Source organism: Lolium rigidum, chromosome 6, assembly GCF_022539505.1.
Source record: "Lolium rigidum isolate FL_2022 chromosome 6, APGP_CSIRO_Lrig_0.1, whole genome shotgun sequence".
NCBI classification, from domain to species: Eukaryota; Viridiplantae; Streptophyta; class Magnoliopsida; order Poales; family Poaceae; genus Lolium; species Lolium rigidum.
In genome coordinates this window covers 6,023,894-6,038,747 of record NC_061513.1, presented here as the reverse complement: position 1 = coordinate 6,038,747, position 14,854 = coordinate 6,023,894, and positions in this window count along the sequence as shown.

Genomic DNA, 14,854 nt, shown 5'->3' with positions numbered 1-14,854 from the left:
GCCGGCCATGACACTTCCTTCTCCCTTGATCATTCTCCTCACATTTTCTCCACACTCACACTCTAGTGCATGTGATCATGCTCACATATGATCTTCCAAGATCCTAATTATTGCAAATTCCACTCCCCCATATCTTTTTGTTCTTTTCTCAAATTTGATCTCTGAAGATTCTCCAAGGTAGCCCACCCCTTGACTTATCATATTTATGCTCTGAAACTATTTGGGAGCACATATATGTGGCTCATTCAAAAATCCAAAATTGGTGAATAAGTGAGGATGGCCATGCCGGCCATGATCTCTTCCCTCTCTCTTGCTCATTCCCTTCACCCCCTCTCTTCACCAACACTCACACACGACCAGGAGGAGCCTCAGCACCCTCCCAAACCCCTGCATTCGACCCCCCCTCTCTTTTTCTTGTCCCTTGGACACCACCTCGGGAACCTGCAAAGGATCAAGGAAATCTCCTTCCTCCCTCCATCTTTGGCTGCATCTGGCTGTCCTGCTCGACCACCAGACGTCTCCCTTCCTCCCAGACAACAGCACGCACGCCACACTACTCTCCCTCTCCTTGACCCGCGACGCCGACCCCCAATGGCCGACGAACGCGTCTGCCCGACGCGGCCACGTTCTCCACTTCACCCTCCCTCTCTGGTAGCTCTAAACATGTCCTCTGGACGCGCCCTGCTCCACAACGTCTCGGAGACGCGCCCGCAGTCCACGCCCAAGCCCCACCGACGCTGCCCGGCGACGCCCAGCTGCCTGGTCACCTCGCCGCGCGACTGCTGGCGGGCGCCGTCGCATCCTTCCTCTCTGTCGCGCAGCACGACGCGCGCGTCCCTCCAAAATCCCAGCACCGCCTCTCTGAGCCGCAGCGACACCGCCCTGGACAGCCAATCCATCGCTGCCGCACCTCCCTCGTCGGTGCGCGGACATGGTGCACGGTGCACCCGCGCACCCCTTTAAATACCGCAAGGCTCCCCTCCCTCTGTCTCCCTTCGCCACCACGCCTCATTTCCCCCACCAGAACACCTCCCAAGTGGAGAGGAGCTCAGCTCCTCCCTGCTTTCCGCGAGCGTGCTCGACGCCGGCAAGCAAACGGTGAAGGTTGCCGTCGTCGGAGACCTCCATCTCCCTCCCTATCCTGCTCTATGGATGCGTCTCCCTCTTCCCAACCTAACGAAACCTTTTTTTCGTCCCAGGCTTGCCCGTAGCCGACGCCGCCGTGAACAGCAGATCCGCCACCTTCGCCGGTCGCCGGAAAAGCTGCCGCTGTTTCGACTCCGACGACCACCACTCGGAAGCCCCTGTTCCCCCGCATCCAGCGCACGCCTTCCCGCCGTCTTCTGCTCATCAAGGTAAGCGCACCGTGCCCCGCCGTTTCCCAGTCGTCGCCAGGGTCCGCCGCGGTGTTTCTCTTCCGCGTCGTGAGGTAGACGAGGGCATGCAGCCGTTGGATCCAAATCCAACCGGTGCATGCGCCCTGGCCCCCTGGCCCGCCATCCAGCGTGGCTCGCCACGTCGGGCCGTTTGAAACGGCCGCTCCCGCGCTGCGGAGCCGTTGCTGGGCCAAATCCGGCGAGCCCAGCAACGCCGGCCCGTTTCCTCTCTTCCTTTTTCTCCCATTAAATCTGCCAGTAAATCCTTGTCTAGTTTTTGAAATTCCATAAATGCATACAGTAACCAAATTTATTGGTTCAAAGTTCTAAATGCTCACAAATGAAATCTCTACCATGAATAATTGCATGCATGTCATTTTGTGCTGTGAATATGTGCTGGGAAAAATAAACCTAAAAAGTATCTGATTGTGTAATTTATTTATTGTGTGATAATTATGCAACCTTTCTGCATGAGGTCAATTTGGTTGTGAAGTGTATGTTAATAGCTTCATTTTGGCACTAGTGTAGCATGCAGGAGCTTCCTGGATTTTAATTGCTTTAGAAAATAAAATCTGTCCAGAGAGGCAGTAAATGATTTTTAATTCGAAAAATAATAATGAATTTGAAATGAGACCAAGTGCTACTGGTAGATATACCTATAGGGTAATTTTGTGCCAAAGGAAATATTTTTAAGAATTATAGTTTAGTCCCAGGGATTTAATTACTGAAACAGTATACCTTTTCAGTATTTGATTTTTATAAAATCATTCACAAATCAGAAAAATACAAATCCAGTGGGGTTAGTCCACATTTGTTCTTAGCTATCCAGGGGTATGCTTTGTTTTGGTAGGAGATGCTCTGGTTAGTGTTGGTTTAAGTTTTGGAGTGCTCTGGTTTCTGTATTGATTAAATTGTTTGGGACAGTAGGAATTTTATTTGTATATGATTCTTGTGCAGGTGTGTTCTACATGGCAATAGCTTTCTGTAGATATGCTGCATGCATTTTTGTGACTTCCAGAGACATTTAGGTCATTTAAATGGTGCATAAGTCAATTCTGGAATTGCAAAAATCATATCTTTTGTTTTAAAAATCATAAAGGGGTGAAACCACTTTCAGTAGCTTGCATTTGTCAACCTCTACCTACTGTGATTTTATCAAATTTTTGTGTGCACTATTCTGGAGACAGTTTGTTGATTGGTATGGTGTGTTTCTTTTATTTTGCGACGATAGATTCGAACGCCGCCGGAGAAGAAGGAGGAGGTGACTTTGGGGGAATTGAAGAAGAAGACCAGGGACACTTTGCTGAGCAAGGCAAGCCACCTCTTGATGCATCTCTGATCCTATATATCTTATTCTTGCATTATTACAAGTTTTACAAAGGTGCATGTCTTCTATTTATTTTGTCGGTGGTTAGTGCCACCTGGAGTTTTATTATTCCACCCTTAGGGTGCAGCTCTCGTTGGTACCTACTGAACACATCCCAATTAGTGATATGGTGCTTATCACCTTGTCATCCTTGTCGCCATTTTTCGAAGAAGAAGTGGACTATAGGTCGGGAGCCCTGGAAAAATGTTTACGAAAATTGTTTTCAAGAAAAGAAGTGTTTCGAAAACCTTGGAACGGGGTAGCCCTGCCCAAGTGTGAGTTTAGGGAAGGAAAGATGTTTATGACAAGAAGTTTTGCTGGAGGCAAGTGAAGAAAAATTGTTTTCGAAAACCTTTCGTTGACTGAGTACATCACCGGACCTAGCCAGTACAACCACATTACCCTTTAGTGGGACGGGGCGTAGCGTAGTAGTTTGTCTCGCCTTAGTTTGGGTCCTGCAAATGTAAGGGGTAGTCCGAGCATGGACACCTATCGACCGTGGCCTTCCCGACGAACTGGGAACGCCTTTCCATTGCGTATCGATGGCAGGGGTACAACCTATGAGCTCCCATTGAATAATGCCTCGCAGTTGGTCGTGGCATTCCGGAGGGTCGAGCTGGTCGGGGAATTTGCTACTCCTGGGTAAACGACCCCTCGGACTCTGGTGTTGGGAGGTACAACTCTAGGCGGCATGTCTTGGGCTAAGGCGAGCAGGCGAAAAACTACGATCGGGTACTTGTCGTGGCATACGTCGTTATGCGGGGATGATGCCCACACAATGAGTATCCGGATCTTGTGGGGAAAGTGTACAACCTCTGCAGAGTGTAAAATCTATTCGAATAGCCGTGTCCGCGGCAATGGACGTGGGAAAGGAAGTGCTGAGTATCAAAAGGAGTTTTGTTTTATAAAGGTGTTTTATTAAAAAGTTGGTTTGGGAAAACTGACGCCAGTGTGACTGGTAGAAAGGTACCTGCGAGGTACGGTGGAAAATTTGGAAAGGAGATGGCCATATGAGATGGCTGAAGTTAAATTGGGTCACCCTTCCCTATTAGTCTGCAAATAAAAGTGTTTCAAAAAGTTTTTCAACAAAAGTATGAAGAAGCCATACTCTCGAGAGGAACCACCTCTCGCTCTTTGTCGCCTTAGTTAGTGCCTGTTCCTTGCTACTGCCATATTGCATTTCCTTTATTTCTCTCTAAGGTGGTTTGCGAGTACATTCAAAAGTACTCATTGGCATTGTTGTCCTGGTTATCTACTTGACCAGACTGTGAAGAAGAGTACTTCGAAGAAGAGGAGTACGACGCCGAAGACGCGAACTAGGACGCTCTCCCAGTCAGCCGCCTGTAGGGTAAAGGCCTGACTTGGGTTCCACCGCTTTTGGAGTCAAGTTGTTTCCGCTGCTGTTTGGTGAACTACGGCCTTGATGGCCTATGATGTAAGACTTCGTATTATTTAAATTCGGTACTGTAATGGATGATGTAATCTGGTATCAGTTCGGTTATGTATTCACGATGGAATGATCTTGGGATCGTGAAATTGTATGCATAACAGGAGTTCTGGACTGGTAAGTCCGGGGCCCCACAGATGGCCCGGCCGCGGTGCTGGACCGGTCGGTTGACTCGAGTTCTCTTCCTTCCGAAAGGGACACTCTTCACGGTACTCAAAGCCAAAGATGGCGACGGTTGCTGCAGGTGTGTTGGATTGGTGTCCATGCCTTCTCGACGCTGGTGTCAAGGAAGGAGGAAGCAGCGGGGTGGCAATTGTACCGTGGTTGAAGATGATGACCTGCTTGCGCTTGGTTGCAGTTCTTTCTGCTGCAGGGGTCTTCTCTCAAGATTCTGGGATGATGACATAGGGTTCCGAAGATCTTCATGGGTAATGGTTGTCTTAGGGTGTTCTAGATGTTCTTGGTTCTTTGTGTTTGTGTTTCTGTGTGATTGTAAGGATCAACAACTTTGTATTTTTTTCGTGATATGAATGCAGAGAAATTCTCAAAAAAAAAAGTTCTCAATAGAATGACATCATAAACTTTTAGTTGCAATTCATCATTAGAACGGATCATAAAGCAAATCTAACTGTCTAGATGTATTTTTTCGTAGTTGCCACTTGCAAATCTCGGTTACAACCCAACTTATACTTCAAGTGCACGAATCATAATGAAAATCCGAAATTGCAGAAGTTTACTGAGTAGTAGCTTAATTAGCAATTCCCCAATTCATTATCAGCAATGCATGTTGGCGATCCTGGGCAGGTGGTCGCAGAGCTCCGTCCGTTACATTGCCTGCATTGCTCGGACGTGCATACGTCGGCCTTGACTAGCAGTCTAGCACTCTAGCACCAACACCTTCTTCTCCGACCCATATTTAGCATCCGTGAGCAGCGTTATCATTATCAGTTGAATACTCGAGTCGATTGATCCACGTATGTCTGCATGAGAAAACCTACACTGCACCAATCTATCCGATGCCACGGCTGACGACCGCCGAGTTCACGGAGAGCACCGGCTGGTCGAGTTTGAGCTAATGCAGGCCATCTTCTTTACCCCCAACAAACTTCCAGCAGTTTTTCCTCCGCCCACATGGAGCAGTTGGTCAAAAAATTCGGGATGGTAGAAGAGGAGTGATGGTCGGGGCTCATGGTCACGGGTAAATAGGGACATGGGTGGCTGGTGTGTGCCGACATGGTGTGCCACGGATTGCCTAATACCAGGCCATATTCATGTGCATCACAAGTATTTGTGGTTCCCCGTGCCAAAATTTAGACAACAAATAACTCAACTCTGGCGTGCACCATGTTGGTGTGCCACGGGTACCTGTGGGCAGATTTTGGTCCACCTCCACACCCCGCTCCCTTTTCAGTTTTTTAAAAAATAAAAAAATGATGAAAACTTCAAATTTTAAAACTATTTAAGATCTAGTTATGTTATGTAATCTAGTTATTAGGAAAATAGCAAATGTGAATTTTTACATATTTTGCAAAAGGACGCTATGTTTCGGTAAAACGGTTTTAAATTTTGCATACAACGTCTGATGGAAAAGTTGTTTATACGAAAAAAACATTTAAAAAAAGTTTCATCCGATTTCAATGGCGTTCGGTCATGACCAATATTTTTTGAATCCCCAAATTCCAAAGGGAAAATATATTTTTCGGACTGTTTAAGATTTCGTCGAAGAAATAAATTCCAAAGAGGCAAGACTTACCCGTGGTGCACCTCACAAATGGTGTGCCACAGGTAGCAACACATCTTGATGCCATATCCAACAGCTCCCAGCATTTGCAAAGAAGCACACGATCCGTGTTTTCTCTCATGCCCACATCTTATTGGGATCGCTCTTCTTCATCGTCCTCCTCATCCTCGTTTTCTTCGTCTTCATCGCCATCAGAGTCACTCACATAAGCCCCCTCGTCTTCATCTTTATCATCTTCTTCAACGGGCTCTTTGCCCTTGACCTCGTATGAAGAGAAGACATCTTCAAAGTCCTTCCAATGCACCTTGGAAGTATTATACTCATCATATGGGATGGTTGAAGAGGAGTGATGGGTCGGGGCTCTTGGGAGGATATTGAATGATTGGTTCATCGGCATGACGTCGAGCATCATTAGAGAAATCCCTTTTATTTTTCAAGATGTCCTTGTTTTAATTGTAGACTACACGCGTGTGACAGTATTGGGAGTAGTTCTCCTTGTGGGTCTTGATGAGTGTTATTATGACGCATATTTAAGCATACAAAATATTCATATTGCCACTCATCTCATGCTCCATGTATCTACAACCATGCATATTGTGCATGATTACTAGTTCTCATTCATTTTCATATGAGTTTTGCACAAGTATTAGTTTTATAGTTTTCGTTAGGATTTTATTACTTTTCCTTGTCTTTGATGTTATGGACAATTGTGGATAAAGCAAGGCAAGAAAAGACAAGATGATGCAATATGGAAAAGCTGCATGACCATATTGAATATTTAACGCCATGATGTTTTAGCCCTTGTCCATACGAGTCGAACGGGTCAAAGAACACCTCGATCGGCGTTCATATGAAGAAATAGAGGTCAAAACACTAAAAGATATTGTATAGGTAGGTAAAAATATTTCACTAAACCATATTCATAATCATACATTTGTTCTAGAAGACAACCAATAACCAGAGATGATGCCCTCGCATTTGCGAGAGCCACTATGATAGTGTGTTAAAAAGATAGGTTGAGTGCTAAATATGTTGCTTGTTTTCAGCATCGATTTTATTTATTGAGGAAATATGCATATTGACTTTACAAGCAAAGTTCCATGAACACACAGACCATAGCGGATGAAGCTGTAATGGAAACTTGTTTTAAATATGAATATAATTGTATAATTTTTGTGGCATATATCTTGTATTTTGTTAACTAAATTTGTAATCAAACTTCATTCTCGAAATGCGTAATTGTTCTGTAAACCGGTATGGAGGGAGTACCATTTATCTTATGAGTGATTCCGATGTGCTTGGAATTCTTTTTGACAGTCCATTAATGCTTCATCCGACAGCACATTGGTACCTCCTCACCGATCCCATGGTGCCGTGGGAAGGTACCCGACTTGGAGGGTAATATGGTAATTCTGTCCCTAATAATCGAAGCAAATAAAGTTGATTTAGTCCCGCTTCTGACAAGTGGAAGACACCATCTTGCCCTTCTTTCTTACTCCTCGCCTTTCTTTCTTCTTCCTCCATTTTCATCCTCTATAAGAGATGAGACCCTCCTCCACCTCAGACTGATCGCCAGGCCCCAAATCCTAATTTCACCTCGGGTCCTAGAAATGTCCGGACTAGCCTTGAACAGAGGTTTCTTAATTATATTGGACTACCCTATGTGATTATTAAGGCAATCTCTCCTTGTCTATGAACCTGTTTTGAAAAATCCCTATATGGTTCTCCTTCAACCGCTTTGGCGTTTGAGATGGTGTTTTGGTTTTCTCTCTCAATTGTTCCCTCCAATCTAGAGATTCTTAGGCCTGAACCACGAGAGATCAAGCTGTAGGATTCAAAGTTCTCTAAAAAATTCCTAAATGTTGGTGTTCCTTTGGTTTCCTCCATTAGCTCAGCACTTGTGATGCTATATTTTTTTGAAGTACAACGACAATTACACAAAGGCCCACATATGAAACAAAAATACAGCCCAACCCTTATGCAACTTGACCACGCCGGAGACGACGAGCGCTGTCGGTGGCGCGCCGCTGCTCGAGCTCCGCTTCAAGCCTTGGATCCGGAGCCCCCCAAGACAGCGGGAAGTCGCCGATCACCGATCCCACAGGATCTACACCTGAAGTCGCCGTCGTCGTCGCACCGCTGCACATCTGCATCCATCGGTCGTTCGTGAGCCAGATCCGCCGTCTCACGGACTCCGGCGAAGGGGAAAACGAGCCGAGCAGCTCCACAGAGCCGCGGACTCACCGTAGGCAGCAGGTCGACGCTGGAGCTCCACGGAACACCACCGTCGAGGGGAACTGCCACCTGCAAAAATACCACCGGCCACACCTCCTCCGCCATGACGCTGCCGGCTGAGTCCCAACACACACCTACTAAACACATATGCACAGATCCGTCGATTCCCCGTCCTCCCGCCGCCGGACGGCGGGGAATCGAGCGGATCGACGGCGAAGTGGTGTCACGAGTCGAGGGTTCGAAAAGTCGTCTTCCTCTACAGTAGACGGGGAAAGGGGACGCTCCAATTCCTGGAGTGCTTGTGATGCTATATAATTCACTAATTCTGTTGTTTCATATGCCAATTGCTTGGCACACCATGCACTAGGACAGAAACGTACAGATAGCGGCTATGGAACAGGTTGGGCAATTTATAATAGTTAGTTCACTGTCACACAAAAGAAATGTGAATATTGTGTTCATGCATTCTCTATGTGGTTGTGTGGGTTTCCCCACACTTCATGCTATTAACAAGATAAGTTATATAATGTGTTACTAAATATACCAACTAGTACACAATCTTCTTGATCTTCAATTAAGAATGTAAATGTTTAAATTCAAAATGAGGTATTGTAAAGTGTGTCTTTAGTGAAACAAAGAGTACTCTTTCAAAAAAAATTGTTTTTGGATGCAAAACTTCTGAGTACAAGTGAAAATAAAGTTGAGTTATAAAGTACGGTCTTCTGAGTACAAATACCATGACTTAACTATTTGGCCAATCAAGTATAAATGTAACTAACCGAGTGAACCGAGTGCCTCACACAATTGTGGTATATATGCACGTAATTTATTGTTTGTTATTGCACTTGATTTCATTGGCAACGATCGGAACACAAAGATCTCTTCAGGACGGAATGTATTTAAGTGGAGCAAGCAGCTAACTAGGTTTTCACCCACAATGGATGCTGACATAATCTATGTATTGGTGTTTCAGTGCCTTAATTATGCTTCTTTAGTCGCATGAAGAACAACTTTTTTCAAACTCCTTTTCTACATTATGGGTCGCGCTTTTTGTTATGCATATTAGGAATAAATTCTTGCCATATATTGTACATTGATTATGTTAAGATTATAGGAGCAGTATAGATGGCAAGATGTTAAATTAAACCACATCATTATGATTTATGACATGATTGAGTCAATCCTTAATCTCTCTTTCTAATAATTGTTTTAGCTCTATATAAACATGTAAACGATGCGAGGTAAAAATTCGCTTCCAACACGAAGATTGATAATCCAGATGCCGGGACATGGTGGTGTAGATGCACCTACTATATAAAATGCATTTAGATGTGTTTTGAAATGTTAAAAATTTCATAGAAAATTCTCGGATGTACATCTTGACATTATACGTTCGTACATAAAATTTTGCAGATTTTTTTTGCCTATGTAAAAAAAGACAAAGAAATATCTCTTCAACAGCTATTTTGGAGCACCAAATTTTTTCTTTTTTACATGGGCCACAAAAAATGCAATTTTTTTCGCAAAAGTGCCATGGAATTGAGTCGTTGATGAAAAACAGGGGAAGGATTATCGGGCCCAAGATAGGGACGGATAATCCGATTCCACCAAATATCCGGCATCACCAAAATCTTCGATAAAAGAGCGCGACCAGTACGTTGTGCAAAAAAGTGTCAATCATTCCATGTCAACCAACCTGTCATTGGATGGTTAAGAAGGATAGTGGCACCCCCATCCCACCAGTTTTCAAATTTAGATTTGTCACTTTGGTGTCTCAAGATAAAATATTCTTTAGTGGGAGGCGACGTTCTCGTCGATAGCGAGGTGCCTGTGGTGACTTCATCAATCTCAAGACCCGCCTTAGTTCTTCGACGCAGTCTCTTGGAGGTGCTCATAGGGGTAGAGTCTGCGTGCGTGCGTTCATAGGGGTGAGTGTATGCGCGTATGTCTGAGCGTATTTGATTGTAATGTGTTTCGCAAAAAAGGTGATGATATGAGAGAGGGTAGGGCCTATACAAAGTAGCATGACCTAAGGGTGCCTCTGGAACAGTCGTGCGCCCATGCATTAAACTCTCCAATCAGATCAGAGCTGCAATGTTTTTTTGTTACTAACCACACATGCCGTGTGGTGCCCCTTTGTGGCCGAAAACACTATAAATTGGTGCAAACTTTTTTTTCTGACAATCAATACCATATATATTCATAGTAACAAATAGTATATGGTAGAGATACATGAACTGACTCCAACGATTACAAAATAAAGTCTAAAATATAGTAACAAATCTTCGAGATCTTAAATTTCTTTCTTCTTCCAGAACATAATCTTGTACTCTTCTGAAGGCAGCCAAAGATAGATAACGAACCATAGACCTGTAGATACCGACAAAAATACTCCCATAATTTTTTGAGCCGCAATGCCAAGGCTGCGTGCACGCACGCAACCATTAAAGCAGTCATACAACATCGGCAAGAGTACGAACACCAGTATGTCAGGGAATAATAACCAACTAGCTTTGTCGTCATCGATGGAGAGCCGATAGTACGAATCACCATTGTCGAGGACGTAGCAGCCGGGACAAAAACTGCGAGGGTAATCCTCCTCGTGGCAACAACGACAAAAGATCCAAAATCGATCTGGCGAAGCAAGATCTGAAGGCCCATACCTAGAAAATTGTGATCGTTCAACACCACCATTGACACCGGGAATAAGATCTCGTCGCCGAACAAAAGGCCAAAGATCACTTATTGCAGACGATGCCATCTCCATTGAGGGAAAACCAACAAGAAGACGGCTACCAAAATTAAAACAATACTTTTATTGGAAACTCCACGCATAGTTAGGGTTCCCCACTCCTCCCGACGCCGGCGAAGCCGATCGGAGGAGGAGGAACCGATCTATGGAGGAGGATGAACTGGAGGCGACTAGGGTTGAGGCGGCGGCTAGAGCTAGGTTTCCGTCCGAAATTGGTGCAAACTTACTTATCTAAGCCGTGCGACACTAAATAATCGAATCGACGTTAGAACCTGGTACCGGTATTGGGCCAAAGCCGAAGATACCTGCTGGCATCAGCCCATGTTCGTGCTCGTACCGGCGCTTGTCAACCCTACTATTTTCTTCTCGACAAAAATCTAAAAGTCCATCTTATCATCCGCTGTGTGGTAGGGCCACATGGTATGGGCTCGTCTTCCCTCATCGTAGGTCATTATCCAAAACTTCCCTTAACGAAAGTGTCACACGCCTTTGCCACGTCGACTAAACTATACGAAAATGACAACAAAATCTATATCTATACCTAATAATAAAGGAGCTAAGGTTTCTGCCAAAAAGTTTCGTCAACGTTTTTTTTTGGACCGTTTTGCCCTCCCACCGATTCGCATAATACGCAGATTGCCATTGTACCGGTTCGTCGTCTTGTCTTTTCTTCTCGCACGTGCAGACGTTGTTGCTCCACGGGGTCGCTCCCCGACGATCAGCCCTGCCGACGAACTCATTCGCCTGGATCGTGGAGGCCGCACCAGTTTCCGATCCTCTCGCACCGCCCACTGGCTTGCCGTCGCGTAGACCTCCGACCCCTTGCTGGGCACCCCATGCGTGGCGATGGCGAACTGCCTCTGCGGACCATGCCTTTCTCCGAGAATTGCCTCCGCGGACGACGCTGCACCGAACCGCACTACGCTCCGGGTCATGTGGCACTCCGCCGGCCGGTTTCATCGACTGCAAAGGGCCGTCCCTGTATCAATTAATGGGCCACACGCCAATTCCGTTGGTAATAGAAATCACGAAAGTTCTTGCAGTCAATTGATTGAACGGGTTCAATAGTCCCACATCGTTACATTAAGATAAATACCACCAGCTTATATATGCTCTCATTAGCCTAGAATATCAGGAAGGTGAATCACGAGATGTAGCACCATTGAAAAGAGGGGAGCTCGGCCACGAGACGGCGGCTGTCGGCGACGAAAAAGAGCGGGACGAGAGAAGGATTGGGATTTGGGAGGCCGGACGAACTACATGTTGTCCTTGCCGTGATAGAGACTGAGTTCGACGATGAACAGCGGCGCGGCGCTCCGGCAGAAGACGGCACAGAAGGACAACTCGTTGGTACTCAAAATCGAACAGAAGGGGTGGGGATGCGCAACTGGCCTGAGATCCGGACGGCGCACTCGCCGCCCCTACGCGCTGCCTGCAGAATCAAAGGGCCACGCGCAGTTCTGCAGTGGCGGTCATCTCCGCGTGCGCGCTCCAGCTCTTCGTTGGCTTCACCGTCATCAGTGAAGCATATCTATCTAATCCAAATCGAGCCGTTGCAAGGGAACCAGTCAACAAGAAGGGGAGTTTTCTGGCTCCACTTCCAACTCACGGGTAGGGGAAAAGGCCAAGTTGGGCCCAACTTGAGGCCAATTATTTTGGCTAAACATTGTTGTGGAATTTAGCCTCCATGAATAAAACATTAGAGCTTACGCTCAAAAAGAAAATAGAACATTAGAGGTACTTTTAGAAACGACGGCAATGAAGCTGGAGACGAATAAATATAAATAGTTGGAATAATTGTTCTTGCGTGGTGCATGAATTACCACGGGTTAGGAACACCATTACTAGCACATATATTTTATTATCGAGCAGGAAGAACATGGAACCTAAAATATGATAACAAAAATCACAAAATGTTGCAGGTCGCACTAAGCCGACCTGATGGATGAGTTGTCTCCGCGAAAGTATATATGATCGACTACAACACCTGTATTGTGCATCATATAACTCAGCAGCGGGAGACCTCAACCAAAGGGAGGGACGGAATGGGAGAGAACTCCAGCTGGAGACGATGGCCAGAGGGATGTAAAGTTCAGGGATGTAAAGTTCGTTGGGCTGCTTGAGAAGAACACACTATTGGCGGCTCGTCATGGCAAACGACGATGGGTTGCTCATGAAGTTCACACCACTAGCGGCTAGCCATGGCAAGCGACAACAGGTGCTACGAGCATGCAACTACGGCGGGTTGCTCGAGGCGGCCACACTGCCACCGGCACAACACTGTAAGATCTAGGATCAAGCACATAACAAGTGGGAATTGTAGCTAAACGAGAACAATTTGTGTTGCTCGAGTAGGCCATGCTGCCGGCGGATCACCATGGCCAAGACGAGGAAGAGGAAGAATTGAAGCTGACGACGAATTCCAATACAAGGAGAAACCAACATGGACTTGCCCGATGTGGAACATCACCTTGATGTTGTTGTACCCAGCGCCATGCCCACATACGACCCCACTAGCCTTCACGGGTGTTTTACATGTGAACGATATAATACTTTTCAAGTAAATAATTGACAATTTGTATTATATAAAGAATTGATGAGATATTTGACTCAATCTATAGCATGTGTGCCAATCGCTTTGGAGATATTTCGGTGTAATCTTTGGTTTCTTGGACGAGATGGTGTCGTGTCAGTGATTAGATGAACAGAACATGTTATCTCTCTCTAGGGCAAAAGGTAGTTCAACTACGGAAACTCCAAAGAATAGGGGGTGCTTTATGAGGATGTCTTGCTGCAATAATGACTCCCATCTCCGATCGACCTGAATGATTTCTTGATGTTTCAAATTTTAGATGTAACCAAATTCATATTTTTATTACTAAATCTCTATGCTGCAACATGAAATAATCGTGTCTCACTTCAAATTTCTAATTTCGAGAATGTTTACATTTATTCTTTCTAGCCTGATTTTGATTGGTAAATGTTGCGTCCAAAGATATATAATAATATTATGTTTGTACTAACGGTAAATTGTTCTGAATTCATATCTTAATAAAATTAAGGATGGAACCCATCATCGTTACAAGTTCGCGATATTACAAGTCAGTGCAGCAATGGGCATGCAGTCATGATTATTTTCATCATGAATAAGAGCAAATGTGACCACCATCGACGATGGTAACAAATAGGAGAAGTTTCAACGCAGAAGATTTGCTCAAGCGTTTGAGTATTTGTCCCCCGGTGCAACGCACGGGCACTTTTGCTAGTATATGATCAAACCAGTACTTCCTTTAACCACATGTTAGTGAATAAAATTGAGTAGGATTTTACCTGTTCTTCTCCCCTCCGCATAGGATCTTTGAACACTCCTTATTAGCACACACAAAAACAAAAACAAAACAAAAAATAGTAACACATACACAAATTAAAACTTTTATTTGATTTGGGTTGCCTTACATGAAGCGCTTCTAGTTAAGATCAATTAGGTTGACCCAGATGGTGATCACTTTGGTTTTGGAAGTGGAACACTGTTGTGGGTATACTTCATGGGTGTACCATCGACAGTGCCTAGATCCGGCAAGCCCGGGTGGTCCACAGATGGTGATGAGGCGTGTGGCCCATCGGGCGGCCCAGTTGCTGTTGATCCTGACGGAAGATGTCCGGTCCAGGAGCAGGGGAGCCGGATCCGACCGACCTTAGGAAGAACCCGGATCTATGAAGGCCCAGTAGGAACCCGGATCCGGGACGACGTATAGAGGAAGGCGGATCCTTGGCGTGCACGGCAAGACATAGTATCGTAGTTAGGCAAACCTGTAATCCGGCTAGGACTCTCCATGTAAACCCTAGATCCGTGCGCCTTTATAAGACGGATCCTGGAAGCCCTAGAGGCACAACCACAACTCATTGTAACAACGCGAAAGCGCCCAGATAATTCCGG